The sequence below is a fragment of the Chiloscyllium punctatum genome, chromosome 42 (assembly GCF_047496795.1).
Source record: "Chiloscyllium punctatum isolate Juve2018m chromosome 42, sChiPun1.3, whole genome shotgun sequence".
NCBI lineage: Eukaryota > Metazoa > Chordata > Chondrichthyes > Orectolobiformes > Hemiscylliidae > Chiloscyllium > Chiloscyllium punctatum.
The window spans coordinates 24,998,924-25,009,822 of NC_092780.1; the positions used below are offsets into that span (position 1 = coordinate 24,998,924).

General features: G+C 42.5%; 1 long non-coding RNA gene across 2 annotated transcripts in view; it reads right to left on the minus strand.

Annotated features, from left to right (window-relative positions):
* LOC140465581 (uncharacterized) overlaps positions 1-8,925 on the minus strand; it is a 33,959-nt gene extending 25,034 nt beyond the window's left edge. Inside the window, exon 1 of one of the 2 annotated variants that reach the window (XR_011955124.1) lies at positions 8,782-8,925. This is a non-coding gene — a long non-coding RNA (uncharacterized lncRNA). Of the gene's footprint in view, positions 1-8,437; positions 8,749-8,781 lie in introns of those variants that run through there. The other variant, XR_011955123.1, reaches the window with a different exon arrangement.
* Positions 8,926-10,899: the final 1,974 nt, after the last annotated feature.

Sequence of the window (10,899 nt, forward strand, 5' to 3'; positions counted from 1 at the left end):
AGAAGGTAAAGGTCTAGTTAATGGAGGGATGTAACCCAAGGTACAGGAGAACTCTGTGTACTCTGACTAATACCGTAAGAATTTTTAACATTCACCCAACAAATGTTTAACATCCTGTCAACACCAAAGATTCATTTCAATCCTGACTTCAATGTTCATCTGACAGTTAATTGGCCTTCCGTTCTATGGCTTGGAACTTTTAAAAAAAGATATTCTCAGCAGATGGACGTCGCTGGCAATTTATTGTTCATGGGTTGTACGATGGTATAGATTCCAGACCAGATCAGCTTATACTATTAAGAGAGATACATGCCATTCCAGCATGTAACATTCTGGTCAGATTTGATTTCAACAATTTTGTCTGTGAAATGGAGTCCATGTGGTGCCTTCAGTCAGTTTGCTTTGTGCATACAATGTACTGTAGGATCAGAATCCTGACAGGACCAGATTGGCCAAGGAGTGGCAATGTCACACACATTGACAATCTGCTCCTTTTTTGCACAACAAAGAGTTCCGCACTGCTGACAGGAGATTTCAATCAGAGTGCCTTCAGAAATATGGAGCCGTATTATCATTCTGACAGATCCCTCGTAACAGAGAACAATTGAGAGAAGGCAAGCCATGTTGCTATTTATTTTTGGCAGGAGTCAGTTACCTTTTTCCACAATCATCACAGACAGACATTTTGGCAATTTTGTCCAAAGCGTAAATACATAAGGCAGGAGCAAGATTAGGGTGACAAATCAGTAAGGTGTCAGGGAAGGAGGGGCTAAGGTGTCACGTGGGTAAGGTGTCAGAAGGCAAAGTAGCAAAAAGCACAGATAAGTGAGAGTGTTTAGGGGAGGTCAGAGTGGGTGGGGGATATCATGTCTGGTGTGGGACATTGAGGTCATGTTATGAGCAGGTCAAATCTAGGAACAGAGAGGTCGGGTTGCATCCAGGGACAGGAAGTGCGTGTTTGCTCCTGAAGGGAAAGAAGGTGTGAGATTTCTGGTCCGGAGAGGTTTTTGGTTGATGTCGGGGTTGTGGGTATGGCAGCAGGGTTGGGAGGGATTGAGTCCCAGAGGTTGTCACGTCTGGAGCAGCGTTAGATCCTCCGGCAGGGGAATGGGGTGCTCAGAGTCGAAGGGATGCTGAGGCTGGAGTGGATTTGGGTCAGGTCCGAGGGTGGGGGAAGGGGGTCAGATCCCCAGGATGCAGTGGATGCAGTGTTGTCAGATACCAGGGAGAGAAAGGACGTGGGATCAGAGTCTTGGGTTATTGAGATTATTGGAATTGTAGTTGGATGTGTGGTAAGATGGGGCTTCAGTTTCATAGTTAGTCAGGAATTAAATAGGGATTTAATAAACTAACCTATCCTGAGTAACTGTTTACTTGAATACTGAAATCTCTGATTTTAATGGATACTTTTGGAGGTACCAGATGGTGAGGAACTGCCCAGAGGAACATTCATTTTCCTGGGCAATTCCCTTACAGGTTATTACAATACGGATTCTGCATAGTCCTTATGCAAGACTGATATCTACGCTTCAGTAATGATTGTCTGGCCACAGGAACTCTGGGATCTGTGGATGTGAGTGTATGATATTGTAACCAGTTAAATAGCTTGCATATTAACTTAAAATTGTACATTAACATGTGTCTCAACAAGAATGTAACTGTCTGTGGCATATTTTATGCAGATGAGTACATTTCTTGGAATGATGGTGCTGAGCCTTATCATTCAGGTGCTAAATTTGACACAACTGAGTGACCACTTTAGATGGAGGTGAAGGATAACCCAGATAGGTGTGGCATTGCAGTCACATACACCCAAGATAGGAGAAAATCAGCAGGCTTTCTAACCTAAAACATGTTAGGGATTCAGGTGTAGCCACAACATGAAAACAAACACTAGTACTGCAGGAGTACACCATTCACCTCCTTGAATCAATAAGATCATGGCCAATCTGACCATAACCTCAGAGCTGCATTCCAATCTACCCCAATGACATTTAGAGTCTTAGAGTCATAGAGAGATACAGACATAGAGATTTCCCTGGAGCATCAGAGGGTGAGGGGTGACCTTACAGCGGTTTACAAAATTATGAGGGGCATGGATATGACAAATAGACAGTCTTTTCCCTGGGTTGAAAACTGTGGTGCTGGAAAAACACAGCAGGCCAGGCAGCATCAGAAGAGCAGGAGAATCGATGTTTTGGGCATAAGCCCTTCATCAGCAAGGTGTCAGAAGGCAAAGTAGCAAAAGGCCCAGATAAGTGATGGGAGTGTTTTGGGGAGGTCAGAGAGGATGGGGGATATCATCTCTGGTGTCATTGAGGTCATATTATGAGCAGGTCAAATCTAGGAACAGAGTAGGTCAGGTTGCATCCAGGGATGGGGCCAGAAAAAGGGCTTATGCTCGAAACGTCAATTCCCCTGCTCCTCTGATGCTGCCTGGCCTGCTGTGTTTTTCCAGCACCACATTTCTCAACTCTGGTACTCCAGTATCTGCAGTCCTCACTTTCTCCTAGTCTTTTCCCTGGGGTGGGGGAGTCCAGAAGTAGAGGGTATAGGTTTCGGGTGAGAGGGGAAAGATAGAAAAGGGACTTAAGAGGCAACTTTCTCACGCAGAGGGTGGTACGTGTATGGAATGAGCTGCCAGAGGATGTGGTGGAGGCTGGTACAATTGCAACATTTCAAAGGCATTTGGATGGGTGTATCAATAGGAAGGGTTTGGAGGGATATGGGCTGGATGCTGGCAGGTGGGACTAGATTGGGTTGGGATAGCTGATCGGCATAGACGGGTTGGACCAAAGGATCGGTTCCATGCTGTACATCTCAATGATTCTATAACTCTAAAACATCCTTTTTACGTCAGTCTCCCCATGGGAGACTGATTAGCAAGGTTAGATCTCATGGAATATAGGGAGAACAAGCCATTTGGATACAGAACTGGCTCAAAGGTAGAAGACAGAGGGTGGTGGTGGAGGGTTGTTTTTCAGACTACAGGCCTGTGACCAGTGGAGTGCCACAAGAATCGGTGCTGGGCCCTCTACACTTTGTCATTTACATAAATGATTTGGATGCGAGCATAAGAAGTACAGTTAGTAAGTTTGCAGATGACACCAAAATTGGAGGTGTAGTGGACAGAGAAGAGGGTTACCTCAGATTACAACATGATCTGGACCAGATGGGCCAATGGGCTGAGAAGTGGCAGATGGAGTTTAATTCAGATAAATGCGAGGTGCTGCATTTTGGGGAAGCAAATCTTAGCAGGACTTATACACTTAATGGTAAGGTCCTAGGGAGTGTTGCTGAACAAAGAGACCTTGGAGTGTAGGTTCATAGCTCCTTGAAAGTGGAGTCACAGATAGATAGGATAGTGAAGAAGGTGTTTGGTATGCTTTCCTTCATTGGTCAGAGTATTGAGTACAGGAGTTGGGAGGTCATGTCGCGGCTGTACAGGACATTGGAATATTGTGTGCAATTCTCATCTCCTTCCTATCAGAAAGATGTTGTGAAACTTGAAAGTGTTCAGAAAAGATTTACAAGGATGTTGCCAGGGTTGGAGGATCTGAGCTACAGGGAGAGGCTGAACAGGCTGGGGCTGTTTTCCCTGGAGTGTCGGAGGCTGAGAAGTGACCTTATAGAGGTTTACAAAATTATGAGGGGCATGGATAGGATAAATAGACAAAGTCTTTTCCCTGGGGTCGGGGAGTCCAGAACTAGAGGGCATAGGTTTAGGGTGAGAGGGGAAAGATATAAAAGAGACCTAAGAGGCAACATTTTCACGCAGAGGGTGGTACATGTATGGAATGAGCTGCCAGAGGATGTGGTGGAGGCTAGTACAATTGCAACATTTAAGAGGCATTTAGGTGGGTATATGAATAGGAAGGGTTTGGAGACATATGGGCCAGGTGCTGGCAGGTGGGACGAGATTGGGTTGGGATATCTGGTCGGCATGGACAGGTTGGACCGAAGAGTCTGTTTTCATGCTATACATCTCTATGACTCAATGACTCTATCAACGCTGTCAGAGCCCATCATGATTTTATATCTTTCCATTAAGTAACCCCTGAATTTTCTATACTCCAGCAGATATATTCTCTCCACCCCTTCTACATTAGACAACCTTCTTAATCCAAAGTAGTCATGCTTTGGAGATGCCGGTGTTGGACTGGGGTGTACAAAGTTAAAAATCACACAACACCAGGTTATAGTCCAACAGGTTTAATTGGAAGCACACTAGCTTTCGGAGCGACGCTCCTTCATCAGGTGATAATCACCTTAATCACCTGGTGAAGGAGCGTCACTCCGAAAGCTAGTGTACTTCCAATTAAACGTGTTGGACTATAACCTGGTGTTGTGTGATTTTTAACTTTTTAATCCAGGTACTCAATCAATGCATATTCTCTGAATTGTCTCGGTGCGTTCACATTGTTCCATTAATAAGGTGACCAAAACTGGGCAGAACGCTCCAGATGTGATCTCACCATTTCCTTTCTTAAAAAAAACATTTACTCATGGATATGGATGTCATCAGCTATGCCAGCATTCTTTCCCATCCCTAGCTGCCCTTGTGAAAGTGGTGGTGAGTTGCCTTCTTGAACCACTATAGTCCATAAGACCATAAGACCATAAGACATAGGAGTGGAAGTAAGGCCATTCGGCCCATCGAGTCCACTCCGCCATTCAATCATGGCTGATGCGCATTTCAGCTCCACTTGCCAGCGTTCTCCCCGTAGCCCTTAATTCCTCTAGACAACAAGAACCTATCAATCTCGGCCTTGAAGACATTTAGCGTCCCGGCTTCCACTGCACTCCGTGGCAATGAATTCCACAGGCCCACCACTCTCTGGCTGAAGAAATGTCTCCGCATTTCCGTTCTGAAATGACCCCCTCTAATTCTAAGGCTGTGTCCACGGGTCCTAGTCTCCTCGCCTAACAGAAACAATTTTCTAGCATCCACCTTTTCAAAGCCATGTATTATTTTGTACGTCTCTATTAGATCTCCCCTTAATCTTCTAAACTCCAACGAATACAATCCCAGTATCCTCAGCCGTTCCTCATATGCTAGACCTGTCATTCCAGGGATCATCCGTGTGAATCTCCGCTGGACACGTTCCAGTGCCAGTATGTCCTTCCTGAGGTGTGGGGACCAAAACTGGACACAGTACTCCAAATGGGGCCTAACCAGAGCTTTATAAAGTCTTAGTAGTACATCTCTGCTTTTATATTCCAACCCTCTTGAGATAAGAGACAACATTGCATTCGCTTTCTTAATCACAGACTCAACCTGCATGTTTACCTTTAGAGAATCCTCGACTAGCACTCCCAGATCCCTTTGTGCTTTGGCTTTATTAAGTTTCTCACCATTTAGAAAGTAGTCCATTCCTATATTCTTTTTGCCAAAGTGCAAGACCTCGCACTTGCTCACGTTAAATTCCATCAGCCATTTCCTGGACCACTCTCCCAACCTGTCTAGATCCTTCTGTAGCCTCCCCACTTCCTCAGTACTACCTGCCTGTCTACCTAACTTTGTATCATCGGCAAACTTCGCTAGAATGCCCCCGGTTCCCTCATCCAAATCATTAATATATAATGCGAACAGCTGTGGCCCCAGCACCGAACCCTGCGGGACACCGCTCGTCACCGGCTGCCATTCTGAAAAGGAACCTTTTATCCCAACTCTCTGCCTTCTGTTAGATAGCCAATCCTCAATCCATCCCAGCAGCTCACCTCGAACACCATGGGCCCTCACCTTGCTCAGCAGTCTCCCGTGTGGCACCTTATCAAAGGCCTTTTGAAAGTCCAGATAGACCACATCCACTGGGTTCCCCTGGTCTAACCTACTTGTTACCTCTTCAAAAATTTCCAACAGGTTTGTCAGGCATGACCTCCCTTTACTAAATCCATGTTGACTTGTTCTAATCAGACTCTGCTCTTCCAAGAATTTAGAAACCTCATCCTTAATGATGGATTCTAGAATTTTACCAACAACCGAGGTTAAGCTGATTGGCCTATAATTTTCCATCTTTTGCCTTGATCCTTTCTTGAACAAGGGGGTTACTACAGCCATCTTCCAATCGTCCGGGACCTTTCCTGACTCCAGTGACTCTTGAAAGATCTCAACCAATGCCTCTGCTATTTCCTCAGCAACCTCTCTCAGAACTCTAGGGTGTATCCCATCGGGGCCAGGAGATTTATCAATTTTAAGACTTTTTAACTTTTCTAGCACTATCTCTTTCGTAATGGCAACCATACTCAACTCAGCCCCGTGACACCCTTTAATTTTTGGGATATTACTCCTGTCTTCCACTGTGAAAACTGACGCAAAGTACTTGTTAAGTTCTCCTGCTATTTCCTTATCTCCCATCACTAGGCTCCCTGCATCAGTTTGAAGTGGCCCAATGTCTACTTTTGCCTGTCGTTTGTTTCATATGTACTGAAAGAAACTTTTACTATTATTTCTAATATTACTGGCTAGCCTACCTTCATATTTGATCCTCTCATTTCTTATTACACTCTTTGTTATCCTCTGTTTGCTTTTGTATCCTTCCCAATCTTCTGATTTCCCACTGTTCTTAGCCACTTTATAGGATCTCTCTTTTTCTTTAATACATTTCCTGACTTCCTTTGTCAGCCAAGGTTGTCTAATCCCTCCCCGGTTAATCTTTCTTTTCTTGGGAATGAACCTCTGTACAGTGTCCTCAATTATACCTACAAACTCCTGCCATTTTTGCTCTAGTGTCTTCCCGGTTAGCCTCTGCTTCCAGTCTATTTTAGTCAGTTCCTCTCTCATGCCCTCATAATTACCTTTATTCAACTGTAACACCATTACATCAGATTTCGCCTTCTCCCTTTCAAACTCCAGACTGAACTCTACCATATTATGGTCGCTACTTCCTAAGGGTTCCCTTACTTTAAGATCTTTTATAGAGTCTGGTTCATTGCAAAGCACTAGGTCCAGAATAGCCTGCTCTCTTGTGGGCTCCATGACTAGCTGTTCCAAAAAGCCATCCTGTAAGCATTCCATGAATTCCCTTTCTTTAGATCCACTAGCAACATTATTTACCCAGTCCACCTGCATATTGAAGTCACCCATGATCAATGTAACCTTGCCTTTCTGACATGCCTTCTCTATTTCCCGGTACATGTTGCGTCCCTGGTCCTGACCACTGTTAGGAGGTCTGTACACAACTCCAATTATGGTTTTTTTGCCTTTGTGGTTCCTCAATTCCACCCACACAGACTCCACATCATCCGACGCTATGTCATTCAATACCATAGATTTAATTTTGTTCTTAACTAACAAGGCAACCCCACCCCCTCTGCCCACCTCTCTGTCTTTTCGATAAGTCGAAAAACCATGGAGGTTTAACTGCCAGTCCTGACCCCCCTGTAACCAAGTCTCTGTGATGCCTACTACATCATAATCATTCACTATTATCTGTGCCATTAATTCATCGGCTTTGTTATGAATGCTACGAGCATTCAGGTAAAGTGCCTTAATGCTAACTTCCTTATTAGAGATGTTATAAGTCATATGTCCTAAGTTATCCTTGCTTTTTTCTGCATTCTCAGTCTGCCTCAATTTTAAATCCGCCTGGAAACATGCTATCCTGCTGCTTATCTTTCCATTTACCTCCATACTCCCTGTCGCTTTCACTTTCCCTTCCCCCCAACTCAGAAGTTTAAAGTCCTACTGACCACCCTATTTATCCTCTTCCATGTGCTGAAGGGATGAAATTCCAGGATTTGACCCAACAATACTCAAGGAATGGCAATAAATTTCCAATTCAGAATGAGGAGTGGCTTGGAGGAGAACTGCAAGTTCTCCTCCAAGTTTGTTACTCTTTATTTATACAAGCAAGCTATTTGAGATTCACCAGGTCAGAGATGCGATTAAGAGTGGAAAAAATGTGTGGACCAACTTTACAACTATTACAAAACATTTATTAAAAAGCTTAATAGTTAGGGTGCTGAAGTCAGTTAAAGTTATGACTCGTTGGGTGTAGGCACTGACAAGAACCAAACACAGGACATTGATTGGTGAACCATATGTCACTGTAGCATTCAACGACTTTTCATTGAACACTTAACTGTGAGCAAAGATTAGTCATACACTTAAATGGACCAAATATCTCAAACAAGAGGAAAACGCTTTCCTGTTGCTTCTAAACAAATCCTGGAAACATCTGCATGTACAAAGTAGCAAAAGCACTTTTCCTTTATAGATTTGATATACTTTCAGTATAAGGTTACAAATTGTTCCCTGTGGAGAAGTTAATGAATAAACCAAACTTACAGCTAAATAGTATTAACTCAGTCGTGTACTCTTTAACACTTCAATTGATGTCATGTGTACATTGTTTTTACCCATCAGATAATATCTATAAAATGACATTCCATCAGAAAATTTGAAGTATCGATGACAGAACAATAACAAAAGTACCTTTAACGTGGTTAACCCTCCACTGTGAACAACCAGAACTGACTAGTGTTCTCCCATGACCCACTCACGCTGAGCAGTGAAATGCAAACTTTTAAAGCAGCAGTTTGCCATGACATGTCTTCCTGGAAGCAATCCAACCAAGTCTGCTCTCCATCATGCATCGGTGAAGTAATTCTGTCTAGCAGCTCATTTAAGAGTGTAACAATAGTGATTTGCTTTACATTGCAGGTTTTTGATCTTGTAAATTAAAGACTCTCCATAAACGGAATTACACTGAGTGGTATGATGTATGCTATCACATGCTGTACCATAGACTGTTAAAGTGAAAGTCTGGACAGAATTACCATTGCTATAATGATTTGCTTAACTCAGGCTTTCCATTGTGTGGAAGTGCTGGGTGGAAGTCAGGTGTTTCCTCAAAGAGTGAAAGGCAAAGGAAGGACTTCCCTCATACAGCAAGTACATGGTCACAATGCAGCAGCTCTCAGCACTTGCTGGCAGAGTCGAGTGATTCAGGAGTTACATGCTCTGAGAAAAATTGTGCCCTGAGAGAGAAAAAAAATCAGAGAAGTGGGAAAAAGAGAATGCAATAAACTGTTTAGAAATAACAAAATATCAATATAATTAGAGCAGTGAAGTTCACTAAATGCAGAATATTGAATGATCTGAACCTACATTTATGCAGACATGAATGCAATATGGTAAATATTCATATAAATCATTATTTTAACCTCTTCATTATACAATAAACTAAAATGAGGCTTTACTCATGGTCAAGATATGAAAGCAGTCAGGATAGGAACTTCTGAAACTTTAGTGGCCAAAGCCTACAATAACAATGACTGTTTACACCACAAAACTTTCAGGAAATGTTGACACAGAAGTGTGACCTGAATCTGTAACAGGCAATGCCGCTTATGCACAGGAATGTTCCTCGTAATCAAGATTTTTAATATCTTAGTGCATTTGATAGGCTTCGAGTGAATCTGCATAATTCACAACTAGATGCCCTTTCTCAGTGAGATAGGAAGGCAAGATCAGTGTATTCTTTCCAGATTAACTTTGCTGAGACTAATGCCTGCTGTTCTTTTCTAACCAGAGGAGAAATTTTCTCAGTGGTTCCCCATTGTTCCTGTGATGTAATTAGTATTCTGTGTGCGGAAGGAACAGTTTGTTTATATTTTCACAACATGAAATGATCCGTAAAAATTAAAACACAATTATTCTTCAGTGTTCATGTCACAATACCATGACTGTGTAGCTTTTATGACCTTGCTCTGCATCATTGTATCTTAAAAAGGCAAGACATAATAGTAAAATAAAACACATGCAATTAATCTAAAACCATTTGAAATCCTTAATTTGTTAAACTAAAACTTTATTAACTGTCCCTGGATTATCATGTTTTTTTACCATCACAACACTTTGGTCAGAATGAATCACCTACCTCTAACAGAATGAAGTTAGAGTCTATAAATAAGAAAATACAGACCAGACAAATTCAGTGAAATCAAGAAGTGACCTTGGAGTTCGCAAATGGACCACATGGAACAAACTGCTCTGGGAAAGTCTACAGTGGCATTTTGAGAAATAATGCACCAGCACATGGATTTATAAACTTATGAAAAAATGTCATGATAATACAAAGCTGTTTGTTCTGATTAATAGCAAAATTAATCAATGGGGTGGGCTGGCTGATTTCTGGCGTACCACAGGGTTGTGTTCTGCTGCTTTATTATAATTTTGCAACAGTAGGGGAGAGTTTTATTCAATTTTGGATCAAGCAAGGCAGTTAGAGACTGAAGGTTTTGGAAGCTTAAATACAAGGATTAGCACCACAGGTCAAAGGCTTTTTGGCTAATAGCAACATCAGGAAGTAAACAAATATTTTTTTTGGCAGCTGCAAAGCTTTTTGCAGGGAGAAGGAGCTGAACTTCTGAAAGAAGCAGATACAATGATCAATCATGGCCAAAACCCAGAGTGGCAGAACTGTAAACTTTGGACTCTTTTATGTTAACTGGAGAGGAACTGTATTAGAAAGTTTGTTTTATTAACAGAGCAATTAAGTATATGCTTCATTTTAAGTCATCCCTCAGTTAGAATAAAGTGCCCAGCTTTAGTTTCTTCACACGTTAGGCAATTGTAAATATAGAATTGTGGTAGAGAGGAGTTCCCAGAGGATGAAAACCAAGTTTAAAACATTTTAGCAATGGTTTCAAAGACTGAGGTCTCTACTTTGGAGGATCATCGATGCAAGAAAGATATTGTCTGGGCATGGCATTTCATGGCAGTGTGTGAGCTCCTGCACACGATGAGAGACAACAAAACCACAGATTCTGTAATCCAAGATAGACAAGCAGGAGGCTGGAAGAACACAGCAAGCCAGGCAGCATCAGCAGGTGGGGAACTCAATGGTTCGGGTGTAACCCTTCTTCAGGAATGGGGATGGGTGTAGGGGGAGC